The sequence below is a fragment of the Zonotrichia leucophrys genome, unplaced genomic scaffold (assembly GCF_028769735.1).
Source record: "Zonotrichia leucophrys gambelii isolate GWCS_2022_RI unplaced genomic scaffold, RI_Zleu_2.0 Scaffold_38_522144, whole genome shotgun sequence".
NCBI lineage: Eukaryota > Metazoa > Chordata > Aves > Passeriformes > Passerellidae > Zonotrichia > Zonotrichia leucophrys.
In genome coordinates, this window is record NW_026992243.1 from 224,775 (window position 1) to 244,253 (window position 19,479).

At 50.6% G+C, this 19,479-nt stretch overlaps 1 pseudogene; it reads right to left on the reverse strand.

The window, feature by feature from the left end:
- Positions 1-2,719: 2,719 nt before the first annotated feature.
- The window catches only part of LOC135460405 (zinc finger protein 239-like), a 46,681-nt pseudogene continuing 29,921 nt past the window's right edge, over positions 2,720-19,479 (reverse strand).

Below are 19,479 nucleotides of genomic sequence, written 5' to 3' on the forward strand. Positions count from 1 at the left end.
CGAAATCCCAAGACAGAATTTCTTGTTTGGACTCAGGTGTTCATTAGCCCTTGTATCTAGAACAGTCTCACAAGATGTGAGTTCTGCAGCACTTCACTAACAAGGTAAAAATGGAGCCCCATCTCTCTCTCTGCAAGGTCTTTTAAGAATAAACTGTCCAATTAACAAATAACACCTAAATTATTTTTACTTTTAACCCAATAACCAACCACCCATGCCTAACAATGGGGACTTTTTTATCCAATTACACAATACCACCCAAACACAAGGAGGAAGAGGAAGAGGAGAAGGAGAATGAGAAGGAGGAGGAGGAGGAGAAGGAGGAGAGAAAGAAAAGAAGAAGAAGAAGAAGAAGAAGAAGAAGAAGAAGAAGAAGAAGAAGAAGAGGAGGTGGAAGAAGAGGAAGAAGAAGTAGAAGAAGAAGGAGGCGAAGAAGGAGGCAAAGAAAAAGGATCAGCCTCCACCCTAAAATCTCCATCTTGCTTTGTATATATTACTGTATTCTAAAACCTTAAACTCCAAGTTTTCCACCCTGTGATATTACACCCTTCTATTCAAACTCCACGCCCATAATCCCAGTTCTATCATTCCATTTTGGAAGCCTTCTCCACAGCCTCAGATCAAATGCAGTGTTCTCCTGGGGGTCAGTGTCTGTCAGCTCAGAAAGCCCGAAATTAGCAGCAGCCAGGGTTCCAACAGGTAACAATGTTCTCCTGTGTTCCAGTAGGTTCCATCAGGCCCAGCTCTGTCCCCATGGACACCTGGTTCCATGAGATTCCATGGGGTAACAATGTTCTCCAGTGTTCCATCAGGCTCTGTCACCATGGACACTCAGTTCCATGGGCAGTGGCCATGTCCCAGTGGCACCTGTGTGCCAGGGCACCCTGTCTGACCAGGGACAGTTTGTTCCAGGACATTCCATGGAGTCCCAGCAGTCACTTGGGTTCCGTGCAGGTGCCTGGGGAGTGGGAGCTCAGCCCAAATATCCTGAGGGTCCCTGTGCGGGTGTTTTTTGGGGGGAACCTTTGGATCTTGCAGGGCTCCAAAGCTGAGCCGCGGATGCCCCTTGGGACAGAGTGGAGCATGATGGAGCCAGGAGACCCTGATGGAAGCCAGGAGAGCCTGATGAAGCCAGGAGACCCTGATGGAAGCCAGGAGACCCTGACGGAAGCCAGGAGACCCTGATGGAAACCAGGAGAGCCTGATGAAGCCAGGAGAGCCTCATGGGAGCCAGGAGACCCTGACGGAAGCCAGGAGACCCTGATGGAAACCAGGAGAGCCTGATGAAGCCAGGAGAGCCTCATGGGAGCCAGGAGACCCTGATGGAGCCAAGGCTGCAGCGGGACACAGAGGGACCTCATGGGAGCCAGTAGACTGTTGTGAGGCTGTGGAACAATGTGGCACCAAACTTTCGCTGGGGCTTGAGAGAAGCTCCTGGAGACAAGGAAGAGCCGCAAGGCTCTGGAATCAGTGTCTGCAGGAGGATTTTCTGCTCCCTCCTGGGATGCTGGTGGACAATAAAGCCTGTGTCAGCCTCCCAGGTGTCCAGCTGTGTCACCAGTGGGGGCCACATCTGCGGGGACGCCCTGCCAGCCCTGGCCGTGCTGCTCCTCCTGGCTGGGCGCGGAGCTGCTGGGAGCCCGGGCTGGGGGGAATCCTCAGGGCTGTGCAAGGAAAGGCTCCCCACAAGCAGCACTGGAACGAGATGTGCAGTGTGAAAAACACCAATCACTTGTTTTTACAATTTTACAAGTTTAATATTAATAAAATGGTTATAAAAATAGTAATATAATTAGAGTAATAATAATTTGGACAATTTTAATTAGGACAATATGAGACAATAGAGACAAAGAGTTACAGACATCCGGGTACCTTTTTCTGGGCAGCACAAGCCTGAAAAAGGACCCCCGGTAACAAAGGATTAACCCTTAAAAACAATAGCCTGTTGCATATTCATACATGTCATACATGATGCATAAATTCCATTCTAATACAGGATTCCGTCTGGTCATCATCATCATCTTCCTCTGAATCCTAACAGTGCCTTCAAGGTGGGAAGAAGTTAGTTTCTTATGATAAGAGGGCAATAAATTCATTTTCTCTGGAAGATTTAGGTGTTCTGTGGCTACTATCTTGCTGCAAGTCCTTTCTTTAAAAAAGAATCCTACATAGCACAGTTTCTATTTCAACATTTTTATAACCAAAAACTATATTTACACACTACTAAAGAGAATTAATACAGCATCACTTTCTAACACAAGACATATAATATTCATTTTAATATTTGCAAAAAGCCAATCATAAAATATGTATTTTTCACATACTGGGAGCAGCCACTGCCAGTGTCAGGACTCCCCAATGTCACCCTGAGGGCCATCTGCAGCTCGGCTTTGGAGCCCTGCCAGCTGCAAACATCCCCCCCAAAAAACCCCAAACACAGGCACCCCCCGGGATGTGTTAAAAATCAATTGTTTTCACTGGGACTTGAGCGGTTCTGAAGCGACAGATCAACCCTTCTTTGCTTTTGGAGTTCAGAGAGATGGAGAAGGGAAAAAATTAAGGCCAAATCAAAAGGCGAAGCAGTCAGGTGTGTTCCCAACATGGATCACAGGGAATGTGAGTGACCAGGGCTGTGCCCAAAGTGCCTCCTCCAGTGGGGGATGGAGCTGGAGCAGCGCACGAAGCTCTGCCCGCACTCGGGGCACTCACAGGGCTTCCCTCAGTGGTGCCTCTGTTGGTTTTGGGTCAAGTGAGAGCTGCTGGAGAAGCTCTTCCCACACTGGGGACACTCGTAGGGCCTCTCCCCAGTGTGGATGCGCCGGTGGGTGACGAGGGCGGAGTTGTGCTTGAATCCCTTCCCGCAGTCAGGACAGCGAAAGGGCCTCTCCTCTGTGTGAATCCGATAGCGCAGGAGGAGATGGGAGCTGGTCGGAAACCTCTTCCTGCATTGATCACACTCGTAGGGCCTCTCCCCACTGTGGGTCCTCTGGTGCTGGATCAGGTCGCAGCTCCTCATACTGAGATCATACTGGGACCATACTGGGAGTGAGCAGGAGCCTGCGGGGGGCAATTGAGACCATGTTATGGGCAAATGGGATATACTGGGATTGACTGGGATGGTGCTGAGGATGACTGGGAGCAGCTGTAAGCAACTGGGAACATGCTGGGAGCAACTGGGAATAACTGGAAGTGACTGGGTGCATACTGGGGGTGATTGGAAACTGCTGGGCTTATACTGGTATGAACTGGGATCATGCTGGAGGTGACTGGGATCATACTGGCAGTGAGTGCCACTACACTGAGGCTGACTGGGAGTGGTTGGGAGCAAATGGGATCATACTGGAAGGAACTGGAAAGATGCTGGAGGGAACTGGGGTACAATGGGAGATACTGGGAGTGACAGAAACAAAAGTGAGGGTGAAAGAGAGCAACTGGAACCATGTGGAGCACAACTGGTTCATACTGGCAGGGACTGGGAGCACACTGGGCCCACATTTGCATCATACTGGGAGGGACTGGACGAATACTGGGAGTATCTGAGAGTGACTGGGAACACACCCTGCACATCATCCCCCATACTGGGCCTGACTGGGAGCAACTGGGAGCACGCTGGGAGCAAATGTCATCATACTGGAACTGACTTTGTTGATGCTGGAAGCAACTGGAACCACACTGGGGGCACTGGCATCAGACTGGGAGTGACTGGGAGCAACTGGGATTAGACTGCAAGTGACTGGGATCTACTGGGAGCAGAGTGGGTGTGATTGGACCCTGACTGGGGGTTACTGGGAGCTACCAGGCCCTGCTGGGAGCCAACTGGGAGCATAATTAGGGCAACTGGGAGCAACTGGGATAAAACTGGGGGCAAGTGAACCACGCTGAGGGAACTGGGAGTGCCTGGCAATGACTACAAGAATGTTCAGGGCAACTGGGATATACTGGGAGGGTCTGAGACCATATGAGTGGTGACTGGGACCAGACTGGGAGTGACTGGGAATGTGCTGGGGGAACTGGGAACATGCTGGCGGCAAGTGGGAGAGAGTGGGGCCCTGCTGGGAGAGACTGGGATCATACTGGGAGTGCCTACGACTACGCTAGGGACAACTGGGAGAACTGATTCAGCCGTCTTGGTCTGGATGGTCCCAGTCCATATTTGATCCCACTCCCTATTTAATCAAAGTCCGTATTTTATCCAAGTCCATTTGATCAAAATCCATATTTAACCCAAATCCATATTTTATCCTAGTTCCATATTTGATCCCAGTCCAAATGATCCCAGTCCATATCTGATCCCAGTCCAAATTTGACCTCAGTCCATATTTGACCTCAGTCCATATTGATCCCAGTCCCTATTTGATCTCAGTCCATAGTTGATCCCAGTCCTGTTTATCCCAGTTTGTATGGACACAATCCATAGGATCCCACTCCATAGGATCTCAGTCCATATTTCCATATCTCAGTCTAAATAATCTCAGTCCAGTTTATCCCAGTCTGTACAATCCCAGCCAGTATGTGATCCCAGTCCATGTTTGATCGAGTCCGTATTTGATCCCAGTCCATATTTGCCCCCAGTCCATATTTAATTCCAGTCCATATTTGCCCCCAGTCCATATTTAATCCCAGTCCATAGTTGATCTTAGTTCATATTTGATCCCAGTCTAAATAATCTCAGTCCAGTTTATCCCAGTCTGTAGGAACCCAGTCCATTTGATCCCAATCCATATTTGATCCCAGTCCATATTTAATCCCAGTCCATAGTTTATCCTAGTCCATATTTGATCCCAGTCTAAATAATCTCAGTCCAGTTCATCCCAGTCTGCACAATCCCAGTCCATATTTGATCCCAGCCCATAGTTGATCCCAACCCATATTTAATCCCAGTCCATATTTGACCCCAGTCCATGTAATCTCAGTCCAGTTTATCCCAGTCAGGATGATCCCAGTCCATATTTGATCTGAGTCCATAGTTAATCCCAGTCCAAATTTGATCCCAGTCCAAAGTTGATCCTAGTCTAAATAATCTCAGTAGTGTTTATCCCAGTCTGTACAATCCCAGTCCATATTTGATCCCAGTCCCTATTTGGCCCCAGTCCATATAATCTCAGTCCAGTTCATCCCAGTCAGGATGATTCCAGTCTATATCTGATTCCAGTCTGTATTTACTCCCAGTCCATATTTGACCCCAGTCCATGTAATCTCAGTCCAGTTTATCTCAGTCCATGGCATCCCAGTCCATATTTGATCCCAGTCATTATTTGGTCTCAGTCCATTGTCGCAGTCGAGGCGGTCACGACACAAAGCAGAGACCACAAAGCAGTTTCAGTTGGCAACACTTTATTAGTGAACATGGCTGATCTTTTATACACTTTCCAATTGTTTACCCTTCTTCTACCTTAACTATTGGCCACAATAAGTCAATATCATGTTATTGGTGAAAAGTTATAGTGACTTCATCTAACTTTCTAAAAATGCTTCGTCCAGCTGCAAAGTGCTCTTATCTTTCTTCTCTCAATCTCCTTGGTTACAGCCTTGGAGAAAGCTCCTTATCAGCTTGTTCTTCCTCTTGCTCCTTTAGCTAACAGGCCTGCTGTTAGCCCCTCCCACAGTCCATAGTTGATCCCAGTCCAGTTTATCCCAGTCTGTACAATCCCTGTCCATATCTGATCCCAGTCCATATTTATTCCAGTCCATGTTTGATCCCTGTCCCTACTTGGTCCAAGTCCCTATATGATCCCAGTCTCTATAATCTCAGTCCAGTTTATCCCAGTCAGGATGATCCCAGTCCATAGTTGATCCCAGTCCCTATTTGATCCCAATCCATTTGATCCCAGTCCATATCTGATCCCAGTCCCTATTTGATCCCAATCCATATTTAACCCCAGTCCCTGTTTGATCCTAGTTCCATATTTGATCCCAGTCCAAATGATACCAGTGCATATTTTATCTCACTTCATATTTGATAGAGTCCCTATTTAATCCCAGTCCCTAATTGAGCCCAGTCCATATTTGATCCCAGTCCCTAATTTATCCCAGTACAGTTTTGATCCCAGTCCTTATTGCCCTGCACACATTCCAGAAGTCTGGAATTCCAGCTCCCAGACAGAGAAAGATGTTTCCGCCCTTGAAGGCAAATGGAGCAAAATCCTACAGAGACATTTCCCTGCCAGCCTTCAGGACTTTAGCTCCTGGGACTGGGAATTGAAATAATTATTGGGAAATAATAAATAATCAGGGGACAGTCTGTGGGGACAGAGGGGTCAATTAAATCAGGGCAGGGGTCAATTAAATCAGGGGAGGGGGCAATTAAAACAGGACAGTGGTCAATTAAATGGGGAGAGTCTCTGGTGGTCCGTGGGTCCAGGGAGACACTGAGAGAGAAACAGAGCAGGCAAAGAGAGGCAGGAGAGAAAAGGGGACACCAAGACAATGAGCTGAGAAGGCGGCACTCTGCAAACAGAACTGCAACAGACTGAACATGAACGGGAGAGAAATCAGTAAGTCTCAGAGTTTTATTTGCTGTCAAATACATCCCACACACCCAGCCCCACACAATCTCCATCCCACCACTCTAATTGAGATCCCACGACTCTAAATCATTTCCCAACCTCATCTCAGCCTGATGGCTGCGGAATCGAGTGAGTTTGGCATGGGATTGAGTTTTTTGAGGTGGGTTTGAGCTGTTTTTGGGGTAAGATTGAGCTGTTTTCACTGGGATTTGAGTGGTTTGGAGGTGACAGATCCATTCCTCTTGGCTTTTGCAGTGCAAAGAGATGGAGAATAGAAAAAAATTAAGGTGAAATTAAAAGTAGAAGCAGCCAAGTGTGTTCTCAACATGGATCACAGGGAATGTGGCTCACCTGACCTGTGCCCAAAGTGCCTCCTCCAGTGGGGGATGGAGCTGGAGCAGCGCACGAAGCTCTGCCCGCACTCGGGGCACTCGCAGGGCTTCCCTTACCAGTGGTGCCTCCGTTGGTGTTGGGTCAAGTGAGAGCTGCTGGAGAAGCTCTTCCCACACTGGGGACACTCGTAGGGCCTCTTCCCGGTGTGGATGCGCCGGTGGGTGACGAGGTGGGAGGTGTGCTTGAGTCCCTTCCTGCAGTCGGGGCAGTGGAAGGGCCTCTCCTCTGTGTGAATCCGATAGTGCTGGAGGAGATGGGAGCTGGTCGGAAACCTCTTCCTGCATTTATCACACTCGTAGGGCCTCTCCCCAGTGTGGATCCTCTGGTGCTGGATCAGGCTGGAGCTCTGGCTGAAGCTCTTCTCACATTCCCCACACTCATGGGGCCTCTCCCCAGTGTGGATGAGCCGGTGCCTGACAAGATGGTGGTTCTGCCTGAAGCCCTGCCCGCAGTCGGGGCAGCGGAAGGGCCTCTCCTCTGTGTGTGTGCGCTGGTGCTTGAGGAGATTTGAGCTGGTCTGAAACCTCTTCCTGCATTGATCACACTCGTAGGGCTGTTCCTCACTGTGGGTCCTCTGGTGCTTAAACAAGTTGGAACTACAGCTGAAGCTCTTCCCACACTCCCCACACGTGTGGGGCTTCTCCCCATCATGGAGCTGCTCATGGAGCACCAGCTCTGAGCTCTGGCTCTATCTCCGGCCGCCTTCCCGGCCCAGGCTGGCTCTTTCCCCCTCAGATCCCCGCCAGCTGCGTTTGCAGCCCCTCCTCGTGCGGCATCTCCAGGGCTTTTCCTCCCCGATGGCTTCCTGCGCCGTGGAGCCACTCAAAACGGCCTCTTCCACCAGGTTCTGCCACGGGCATTTGTCCTCCCTGCTCTCCATGCTCAGCTCCTGCTCTGGGGGAGGAAGGACAAGGACAGGATGGGATTTGCCTCCGTGCCACAGGCAAGGGCAAGGAGATCCCCCAGGGCTGAGCTGCAGCCGGGGCCGTGCTGGGCTGGGAGATGGAGCAGCACAGAGGGGAAAGGGGCACTGACTTCCTCCTCACCTGCCTCAGTGTCCCGGGGCATCTTCCTCTTCCTCGCAGCCTCCCAGGCCTTGGCAATGGGAAATCCTGGTTTGGGGAAAACAAGGGATGAGCACAATGTCTTCGAAGGTCCCTCTGCCCAAGTCCATCTCTACAAGTCATTTGCCATCTGGGCTACTGAAAAAGCTCCCAAACACCCAGATTCAGCCCTGAAAAAGCCTCCCAGGAGTTCCCTGTCCCTGGTCCCTCCCCTCTGGTGTTTGGGGGTTCCCTCCTGTCCTAACTGCTGGGGGTCACGCTTGGATTGGGGGTCCCCCTTCTCCTCGGTGCCCGCCCTGCCCAGGCTGCTGGCAGTCCCAGCAATGCCAAAAGCTCCTCCCGCTTTGCTCTACCCATTTTGGGATGCCGGGGCTGTTTGGGCTCCCTTCTCCCCTCATTCTCTACTCGGGGCTGCAGCGGCTCCAAGGAGTCCCCCCTGCCCCTCTCCAGGCTCTTGAGGCTCCCACCAATGGCGCCGCTTCCCCCTCTCTGGGCTCCCCACTTTGGGCTCCTGGGGGACACAGGGCTCTGCTCCTCCAGGCTGCCTCTGCCGGCAGCCGCCACCAGCACCCACCGATGTCCCCCCAAGGGGCCTTTTCCGCTCTGCCTTGGACTGCTTCATTCTCCAAACATGCCCCCAAAAACCCAACCCAGGGACCCCCCGGGATATCTGGGCTGAGCTCCCCCTCCCCGCTCACCTGTGCGATGGGGGGGGGGCGATGATCCCACAGGTGGGGGCTGCAAATTCAGGCAGGGCTCGACCGGGGGGGTTCCCTTGGCTCAGCGTTGATCCGCCTTTGTCCCTCCTCTTCCATCCCCCCTCCTCCTCCTCGCTAACCCCACCTCCTTCTACTCCTCCCCTCCTCCTCTTCCATAGCCCCATCTCCCCCTCCCTAACCCCACCTCCTCCTCCCCCTTCATCCCTGCCCTTCCCTCCCTCCTCCTCCTCCCCCAGCAGCAGCCACACCCTCGCTGCCCCGTTCCCGCAGCCCTCGCGGCAGGAGCGGGGATGGAGCCGGGACAGGTCGGGATGGGCAGCGCGGGGCTCTCGGCTGCTCCAGCCGCTGCGGGCGGGGGGAGCCCGGCCCAGGCCAAAGGAGAGGCAAACTGGGCAAACTGGGGGCTGCACATCTGTTGCGGTGTGTTGCAATGTCCTGTTTTACCTTCTCCCTTCCCCCTCGCCCCTCGCTGAGTGTGCCCTGTCAATCAGGCTAACATACCAGCAAGGCGTCGTGTGATAGGTGTCCCTAGTCCCTTGAGACCCTGCCCCTTCACCTGGTTGGTGGCTCACCTGTCCCCTCCCCTTCCCCTGCCCTGAGCTTAAAATGTTAATGAGACCATGAGACCATTCTGTTGGAGGAATTGTCCCAGTGTAGACCTCTGCACCCATGGAATAAACATCTGGATATAACCCTCTAGCAGAATCCACTCCTTCCTTGTCCAGGTTTAGAGCAAATTTGGGGAAGAATCCCCCCAAAGGAGCTCCGGTGGGAAAAGCAGATCCAATCGGCCCCTCCCCCCAACTGGTCCAGGAGGAAAGAAAAATACCTCCTTGGAGAAAGGTGGAAAAAAACCCCCTGTTTATTAAACAATAAGACCAAAACAGTATCAAAACAATGAGACCCCTTGCCACTCTAAAAGAGATGACAAACTGAGAAAAACCCCGGGTTCAAGCAGCAGCTCACTCAGTCTCTGATCAGTCTCTCAGTGCTGGAATTGTCGCAGGCCAGGGCCGGCCCGGTGGGCCACAGCTGCAGCTGCCGGTGCTCTCCTGGGTGTTCAGTCCAGAGCAGTTCCAAGAGGTCCAAAGAAAAGGGAAAAAACAGTCCAGGGAACTTCTTTGCCTCAGCTAGCTAACACTAACTAAAAAGCAAAAGAAGAGCTCTCTGTCCCGCTGTCTGTCCGCAGACAACACAGTCAGGAGCAGGAATGTGGAGGAGTGCAGTGTCTGAAAAACAAAACTGCGCGCTTCTTCTCTCTCCCCCTTCACTCTCTGTAACACTCTTAAAGGTACAAAACTTATTATTATTCAACATAAACAGAATGAGACGATTGGGGATAAAAGCATCATATAGTCAACCCAGGACATTCCACCCCTTATCCCCATATCGTCTGCTTACTACTAAAACTAATATAAATTCTAACTCTACAAGTACATACATGATACATCCATTATACAACTATACACAGACAATGGTAATAACATTCAGGAAACAGTGATATTTATACAGGTTTTATCCAACAATCAGGTCTCCCTGAGGTACACATCGTGTTCTTCCATCTTTTTGCATTATCCACCACGTGCAACCTGGTCCCTGAGCAAAGACAACCCCACGAATGGGTTTGTCTGTACTCGAGGCAGAATTGATCCACACAGTCTTCCCTAATAAACCTCTGACATGTACCACTGGGACTTTGTCTCCATCTACTCTCTGCAAAGGCTCAGATTGGGCAGGGCCGACTCGGTTAGTAGAGCCTCGGGTGTTAACTAACCAGGTGGCCTTTGCCAGATGCTGATCCCAGTTCTTGAAAGATCCCCCACCTAATGCTTTCAATGTGGTTTTTAACAGTCCATTGTACCTCTCCACTTTGCCTGCAGCTGGTGCATGGTAGGGGATATGGTACACCCACTCAATGCCATGTTCCCTAGCCCAGGTGTTGACAAGGCTGTTCTTGAAATGAGTCCCATTGTCTGACTCAATCCTCTCAGGGTGCCATGTCTCCACAGAACTTGCTTTTCCAGGCCCAGGATGGTGTTCCGGGCTGTAGCATGAGGCACAGGGTAGGTTTCCAGCCATCCAGTGGTGGCCTCCACCATGGTCAGCACGTAGCGCTTGCCCTGGCGTGTCTGGGGCAGTGTGATGTAGTCAATCTGCCAGGCCTCCCCATACTTGTACTTGGACCACCGCCCACCGTACCAGAGGGGCTTCAGTCGCTTGGCCTGCTTGATGGCGGCACACGTCTCACAGTCATGGATAACCTGAGAGATACTGTCCATGGTTAGATCCACCCCTCGGTCTTGTGCCCACTTATAGGTGGCATCTCTGCCCTGGTGGCCTGAGGCATCATGGGCCCACCGAGCTAAGAATAACTCTCCTTTATGTTCCCAATCTAGGTCTATTTTGGACACCCCTATCTTTGCGGCTTGGTCTACCTGCTCATTGTTTTGGTGCTCCTCATTAGCTCTACTCTTGGGTACATGGGCATCTACATGGCGGACCTTCACAGGCAGCTTCCCTACCCTGGTAGCAATGTCTTTCCACTCTTCAGCAGCCCAAATTGGCTTTCCTCTACGTTGCCAGTTAGCCTTTTTCCACCTCTCCAGCCATCCCCACAGAGCATTGGCTACCATCCATGAATCAGTATAAAGGTAGAGCTTTGGCCACTTCTCTCTCTCAGCAATGTCCAGGGCCAGTTGAACAGCTTTGAGTTCAGCAAGTTGGCTTGATCCACCTTCTCCTTCAGTGGCCTCTGCCACCTGCCGTGTGGGGCTCCATACAGCTGCTTTCCACTTCCGGTTCATTCCCACAATGCGGCACGACCCATCAGTAAAGAGAGCGTATTGTGTATCTTCTGCTGGCAGTTGGTTGTATGGTGGAGCTTCTTCAGCTCGTGTCTCTTCTTGTTCCCCTTCATCAGAGAGACCAAAGTTTTCACCTTCGGGCCAATTTGTAATGACCTCCAAAATCCCAGGGCGATTCAGTTTACCTATATGGGCGCGCTGAGTGATGAGAGCAATCCACTTGCTCCATGTAGCACTGGTGGCATGGTGAGTGGAAGGAACCTTGCCTTTGAACATCCACCCCAGCACGGGTAGTCGGGGTGCCAGGAGGAGTTGTGCTTCAGTGCCTATTACCTCCGAAGCAGCCTGGACTCCTTCATAGGCAGCCAGGATTTCTTTCTCTGTTGGAGTATAGTTGGCTTCAGACCCTCTGTAGCTTCGACTCCAAAATCCCAGTGGTCGACCCCGAGTCTCCTCAGGCACCTTCTGCCAAAGGCTCCAGGACAAGCCATGGTTCCCGGCTGCAGAGTAGAGCACATTCTTCACCTCTGGTCCTGTCCTGACTGGGCCAAGGGCTACTGCATGAGCAATCTCCTGCTTGATCTGTGCAAAGGCTTGTTGCTGCTCTGGGCCCCAGTGGAAAGTGTTCTTCTTACGGGTGACCAGGTAGAGAGGGCTCACGATCTGACTGTATTCGGGAATATGCATCCTCCAAAAACCTATGGCGCCTAGGAAAGCTTGTGTCTCTTTCTTATTGGTGGGTGGAGACATTGCTGTGATCTTGTTGATGACATCGGTGGGAATCTGACGCCGTCCGTCTTGCCACTTCACTCCCAGAAACTGGATCTCTTGAGCAGGTCCCTTGACTTTGTTCTTCTTGATGGCGAAGCCAGCTTTTAGGAGAATCTGGATAATTTCCTTCCCTTTCTCGAACACTTCCGCAGCTGTCTTCCCCCACACAATGATGTCATCAATATATTGCAGATGTTCTGGAGCCTCACCCTTTTCCAGTGCAGCCTGGATCAGTCCATGGCAGATGGTGGGGCTGTGCTTCCACCCCTGGGGCAATCGGTTCCAGGTGTGCTGCACGCCTCTCCAGGTGAAAGCAAACTGAGGCCTGCATTCTGCTGCCAGAGGAATGGAGAAAAATGCATTGGCTATGTCTATAGTGGGGTACCACCTTGCTGCCTTGGACTCCAGCTCGTACTGGAGTTCCAGCATGTCCGGCACAGCAGCGCTCAGGGGTGGGGTCACTTCATTCAATGCACGATAGTCCACAGTCAATCTCCATTCTCCTTCAGATTTTCGCACAGGCCAGATGGGGCTGTTGAAGGGTGAGTGGGTCTTGCTGACCACCCCTTGGCTCTCCAGCTCTCGGATCATCTTATGGATGGGGATCACAGCATCTCGATTCGTTCGGTACTGTCGGCGGTGCACTGTTGAGGTGGCAATTGGCACTCGTTGCTCTTCCACCTTCAGGAGACCTACTGCAGATGGGCTGTCTGACAGTCCAGGCAAGCTGTTCAACTGCTTGACACCCTCTGTCTCTACAGCAGCTATTCCAAATGCCCATCTGAGTCCCTTTGGGTCTTTGAAATACCCACTTCGAAGGTAGTCTATGCCCAAAATACATGGGGCCTCTGGGCCAGTCACAATAGAGTGTTTCTTCCACTCATTTCCAGTCAGGCTCACCTCAGCTTCTACCAGAGTAAAATCCTGTGATCCCCCTGTCACACCAGCAATAGAAACAGACTCTGTCCCCACATGTCTTGATGGGATTAATGTGCATTGTGCACCAGTGTCAACCAAAGCTTTGTATTCTTGTGGTTCATATGTGCCAGGCCAACGAATCCACACAGTCCAAAAAACACGGTTTTCCCCAGCCTCTACCTGGCTAGAGGCAGGGCCCCTCTAAGCCTGGTTATCCTTCTTTCCCTGGGCATATGTCTTGGAGGTTCCTTCAAGGGGATCAAAAATATTGTCATTATCATCATATGTGACAGTTCGGTTACTGGCCACTGGAGCTGCTTCCCTTTTGGAACTTCCTCTCTGAATCTTCAGTTGTCTCACCCGTTGTGCCAGAGCAGAGGTAGGTTGTCTATGCCATCTCCTCATGTCTTCTCCACAATCACGCAAATAGAACCACAGCTCAGCTCGTGGGATGTACCTTCTCTCGCCGTCTGGGGAACGTCTGCGTTGGGTACCAGAACCTCTGATCTGTACCGCCGAGATTTGGAGAAAGCTCTCTTTAATCTCCTCCCTCAGTTTCTTGTGACCCTCCTCTATCTTGTCCTCTAATTTTTGAAGACGTGTTTCCACCGCTGCGATTCTGGCATGTGTTGGGCCATGTACAGCATCTGCATATGCTCGGAGCTTCCTTGCCATGTCAAGCACAGTCTCACCCCTCTCATCCCTCTTCATGATGGCTAAGGCAGAGGCATATTCTTGTGGCCCGAGTCGTACGAGTTTTCGCCACATCACAGACGTGCATGGTACTAAGTCTGGGTTCCTAGTTGTTACATCATCTGAGAAGATAATCTCAACCATGGCCATTTCTCTCAGGCGTTGGATCCCTTGCTCTATTGTCTTCCACTGAGTCTGCTGCATATAGAGATCGTCTGCACACAGGTATCTTTCTGCTACACTTCTTAGGACCCGTTCCCAGAGGCTCTGAGAGTTAGCCCCCCTCATCATTCCTTGGTCTATGACAGTATCCTGTGACAGGGATCCCAAATGCCTGGCTTCAGTGCCATCCAAAATTGTAGCCTCGCCTGCAGCATCCCAGAGACGGACCAGCCAACTAATTATGGATTCATCAGACCTTCGAGTGTAGTCCTTCCTTAGGCCACAAAGGTCCTTCAGGGAATAAGACTCAATATTTGCGTCTGATCTTGCACCTGCTGCTTTGACTCCTGATTTTACGTCAGGAGGCATTGAGGTTCCTTCTCCTGTATCACCACCATCATCATCATCATCATCCACTGGTCGATCAGTTTTTTCCGTGCGTTTCCCACTTCTAGTACTGGTAGCAACAGCCATGGGTTTAGATGCTGGCTTAGGCTCACTGTCTGGTCTAGCTGCTGGCTCTGAGCCTGGGCTGTTGGCTACAGCTTGAGTGACTGGGATAGCTGATTTATCTCCCTGCCCCCCTGCCTCTGTCTGCTGCCCGACAGTATCTAACAAAGTGCGATAAGCATAGGCCAGGGCCCAGCTTATTGCAATTAGCCTTTTCTCCTTAGAATTGTCATGGCACTTCTCCTTTAGGTATTTCCCCACCTCTGCTGCGTTCTGAATTTGTTCCCGTGGGAAATCCCAGTCTACAGGATCAGAAAATTCCTTCAGGGTTTGGCCTATATTTTCCCATTCTCCACCCCACTCAGGATTTTTCACGCCTGCATCTGCTTCTGGATCAGGGGTCTCACCAGCTCCTCTGGATATCTCAGCCCTCATTCTAGAGAAGCTGCAGACCATATAGAGGAAACTTACCAAATTAAATACCAGAAAGATGGTCTCTTTAACATTCAGGGGAAACTGAACATTCTCAAAAAGTGACATAACCGATCCAAAGGAGAAGAGGGAAAGGGAAGGCTGGAAAGTCTCATTCTTAGCTCCTCCTCTAACAGACTGAGTGTAGTTACTAATAAATTCCCAAAACATACCACTGGAATTGGGATGCAGGGTAGGATGAAGAAACCATAAACCATACATGCTGTAAACAGAGGTCAGTATCTTTTTGAACGCTTTATAAATCATTATCACCAAGGCCAGCACAACAGCTATTCCAATCCGTACCCCTCTACCGTAAAAATTACTTGTTAAGGACAATAATCCTAATGACCAGAAAGGTATTGAAACCTCAAAAAGGTCTAGAGCCCAGAGCCATACAGAGGCGTTCTCAACCAGAGACATCAGGGGTTCAAGCAGCATAGCTACTAACTGCTTTAACAACCACAGACACACAATTAATAGGGCTTTTATCCACATTTTCCAGCCGCGCGTTGGGCGCCAATTCATGTATTTGTCCAGGTTTAGAGCAAATTTGGGGAAGAATCCCCCCAAAGGAGCTCCGGTGGGAAAAGCAGATCCAATCGGCCCCTCCCCCCAACTGGTCCGGGAGGAAAGAAAAATACCTCCTTGGAGAAAGGTGGAAAAAAACCCCTGTTTATTAAACAATAAGACCAAAACAGTATCAAAACAATGAGACCCCTTGCCACTCTAAAAGAGATGACAAACTGAGAAAACCCCGGGTTCAAGCAGCAGCTCACTCAGTCTCTGATCAGTCTCTCAGTGCTGGAATTGTCGCAGGCCAGGGCCGGCCCGGTGGGCCACAGCTGCAGCTGCCGGTGCTCTCCTGGGTGTTCAGTCCAGAGCAGTTCCAAGAGGTCCAAAGAAAAGGGAAAAAACAGTCCAGGGAACTTCTTTGCCTCAGCTAGCTAACACTAACTAAAAAGCAAAAGAAGAGCTCTCTGTCCCGCTGTCTGTCCGCAGACAACACAGTCAGGAGCAGGAATGTGGAGGAGTGCAGTGTCTGAAAAACAAAACTGCGCGCTTCTTCTCTCTCCCCCTTCACTCTCTGTAACACTCTTAAAGGTACAAAACTTATTATTATTCAACATAAACAGAATGAGACGATTGGGGATAAAAGCATCATATAGTCAACCCAGGACATTCCTTCTCTTCACCATCGCCAGAAGCTCTCTCCTGAGGTAAACGGAGTCCTGACAAGCCTGGACTTGCGTCTTGTGCCCTGCTGCACTCTCAGCCAAGGTATCTCTGGGGTAAAACACCACAGTGCTGCTTTTGGCCCAGCAGCGAGGGTCAGAACTGGCCCAGGCACCATCTAACTGGTTATATTGGGATTCGTATTCCAATATATTGGCGTCCCTGTGGGTGGGCAAAGTGACTTCGCAGCCCTAGAACGGACTCGCAGTTCCTCAGAGAAGTTTCTGCCAGCCGTGCATCCAGCTGGAAGGGCTTTGGTTGCATTGCCCTCAGCTAGAGACTTTGGGAATACTCCCAGAAAAAGTTTCGTGGACTGTTCGGCGCCTTCTGGAAAGCCCAGCTTCATTGTGGTGAGCAGATTTTCCAGAGGAAGAAAAGGGGAGCCTCTCTTGCACCCAGAGAGAGGTCCTTTTCCGGTGGAGACCTGCCTGCCTAGACCCAGCCTACAGCTTCCATTTCACGTGAGTATCTCTGCTTTCGGTAGAGCAGAAGCTCAAAAACAGACTCTGCCGCGAGTTCTGTTCCTTTTTGCCTTTGCATTTTTGGCTGCGCAGCCCCACAGACAAGAATTCATAGCGTTCTAGTTTTAGCTTTTCTGCCGCGTGTTTTACTGTCTTTTAAAATTCGCGCCGGAGCGGGATCGCTCGCTGCCCTTCCCCCCCCGGCTCAGCAGCGTGTTCAGACACGTGTTAGGAGACTCTCTTTCTCTTTCTCTTTCTCTTTGCGGGGGAGGGGGGGAGCTCTCTTTCCACGTGGCCGGGGGATCTGCGGGGTCGGGAGTGTTCTCTGCACATGCGGCGGCGGGGGGGAGCCCGGTTTCGGCTGCCACGTGGAGTGGCTGCTGTTTCTGCTCCGCGGGGGGGATGCATTCCATGGCGGGGGAGGCTTTGTGTCTGCCTCGGCTCGGCAGGGCGTGCCCTGCTGCTGCTGCCCGGGAACTTTAAAAGCAGTATATACAGCTGCATTGTGAAGCTTTTGTCTGCTCGTTATCGCTTTCTATCTGTGGTTTTTTTAGAAATTGGTAGCTGATTTTAGCTTTGTTTTTGGTCAGGCGGGATTAAGTACTTTGCTTTTTACATCTAACATGGGTTCCAAACTTAGCATTGTACAAAGGGGAGTGTATTATAATATTGTTAGCATTTTAGTCAATGGTAATGTGAAATTCTCTAAAGGAAAATTGAAACAGTTTATAAGATGGCTTTTTCTGCAGTTCCCAAACATTTCCCCTGAAGAAATCCACAATATTCAATTCTGGGATAAAGTTGGGAATGAATTGATAACCTTAGGACAATCTGGCAAATCACCCTCAGCTAAATTTGTGTTCTGGAGTTTACAAATTCGAACAGCATTGCTCAAACAAAAGGAAATGGAGAAAAAGCCAAATGTAAAGCCATGTACCCCTGCTCTCCCTGTTCCTCCCTCTCACTGCCCTAAAACCCCTAAACCTCTTTCCCCAAAACTTGGTATTTTAAAGAGTGCAAACTCATTGGGAAGTTGGCTCCCAGAGTGTGCAAGAATACCCGAGTTGTTTTGTTCACAGAGCCCTGGCCAGGCTGCGTGTCTTTCCCAATCCCCTGTATCCCCTCCTCTAAAACCCAGAGCACGTGTTAGCTTTCCGGAGAGCAGTGATGTCCAAAAGGGCCCCCAGTCCCTAGGGGGTGCACAAGATGGTGGGTGCCACGTGGCATCTTCCCAAACCTGGTCTTCTTCTTCCCAAAATCCTCTTAAGCATCCCAAAATTCCTGCCTCATCCCCCTCTCCTCCTGTTCCTCGTGACACCTTCCCCCCTCCCCCCGCTTTCCTGCAGTACCCTCAGCTCCGCCTCTCTACTCCTCCCAGGGGGCGTCTGCTGATGTGATGTCACCAGGTGACCCCGCCCCCTGTTCCCACGGTTTCCCCGCCCCTTGCCGGCTCCCTGTCCCCGCCCCCTCCCTGGGTTCCCACGGTGGGGACACACCCACTGCCTGTCCCCAAACCTGTAGCTGTGATCCCAATGCTTCTGATTCAAGGGATACAGAGCAGGGAACAGCAGACCCAATGCACAGTGCCATGTTGTCACTGGCTCCTGTTACGTTTCAGCCTGCAGCTCAGGGGGGAGCAGCCCCTACTGCCAATTGGAGCTCCTTTGGACGAAAATTGATTAAAGAGATCTGTAAATCTCATAAAGAATATGGTCCACACAGTCCATATTTCCGTGGCCTTTTAAATTCTGAATTAAGTAGGACTGTTGTGATTCCACATGATTTAAAACAGCTTTTTTCATGTCTCATGACATCCACGGAATTCAAATTATGGGAATCAGCATTGAAACAACTGCTAAAAGACGCTCTCCCAGGCTTACAGGCTGATCCAAACACAGCAAAAGACAACAATGGTAACCCTAATACCCTTGAGCACCTCTGTGGTGAAGGCCAGTGGTCTTCTCCCTCAGTCCAAGCTGCGGCAATTCCTGCAGAAACACTTGAGAAAGTAAAAGAAGCAGCTGAAAAAGCATTCTTTTCCCTCCAACCTGAGGGGCCTTTTGAGCCCTATAGTAAAATCAAACAACTACCATCAGAGCCTTTTTTGAAATTTGTAGAAAGGCTAACTAGAGCCATTGAAATACAGGTTAAAAAGGAAAATGCTAGGGAAGCAATTTTAGAAGAAATAGCATTTACAAATGCAAATGAACAGTGTCGAGCGGCAATCCTGAGCCTTCCTATGGAACCTTCCCCTACACTAAAAGATATGCTTGTAGTCTGTAACAGGAAAGTGCCTCTGATGACTGTGGCTGAAGACACCAGACCAAGGCTGCTGCCAAGACCACCTCAGCGTGTCGCTGTTGCCAGCCCTGCACCTTTCCCCTCAGCACAGCAGTACCCTGGGCAGCAGTGGAGACCAGCAATGGTTGAGCCCACTAAACCATGCCTGCTTTGTAATAACCTAGGACACTGGAGTAACCAGTGCCCCCTGAAAAGGGAATTTGATGAATTTAGAAATGGCAGGGGAGGAGAACTACAAGCCCTCCCTGGCGGTCAACAACAAAAAAACGAAGAATAAAGCGCCAGCTTGCCAGGCGTGCAGACATAAAAGGAGCAGGCCAAGAGAATAAGGGTAGCAAAACAAATCAAGCGAGCGATAATATTAACATTTGTGTAAGTGAAGCAGGTGCTTCAAAGACCAAGTCTGCTAGTCCACTGTTGAAAGTGAAACAAAATAACCTTTGTTATGATTTAAGTGATTCTGTATTAACCACATCTTCTGTCAATGAGCCTTACATGTTGCAGCTGACAGAGTCACTCCACCTGAAGGA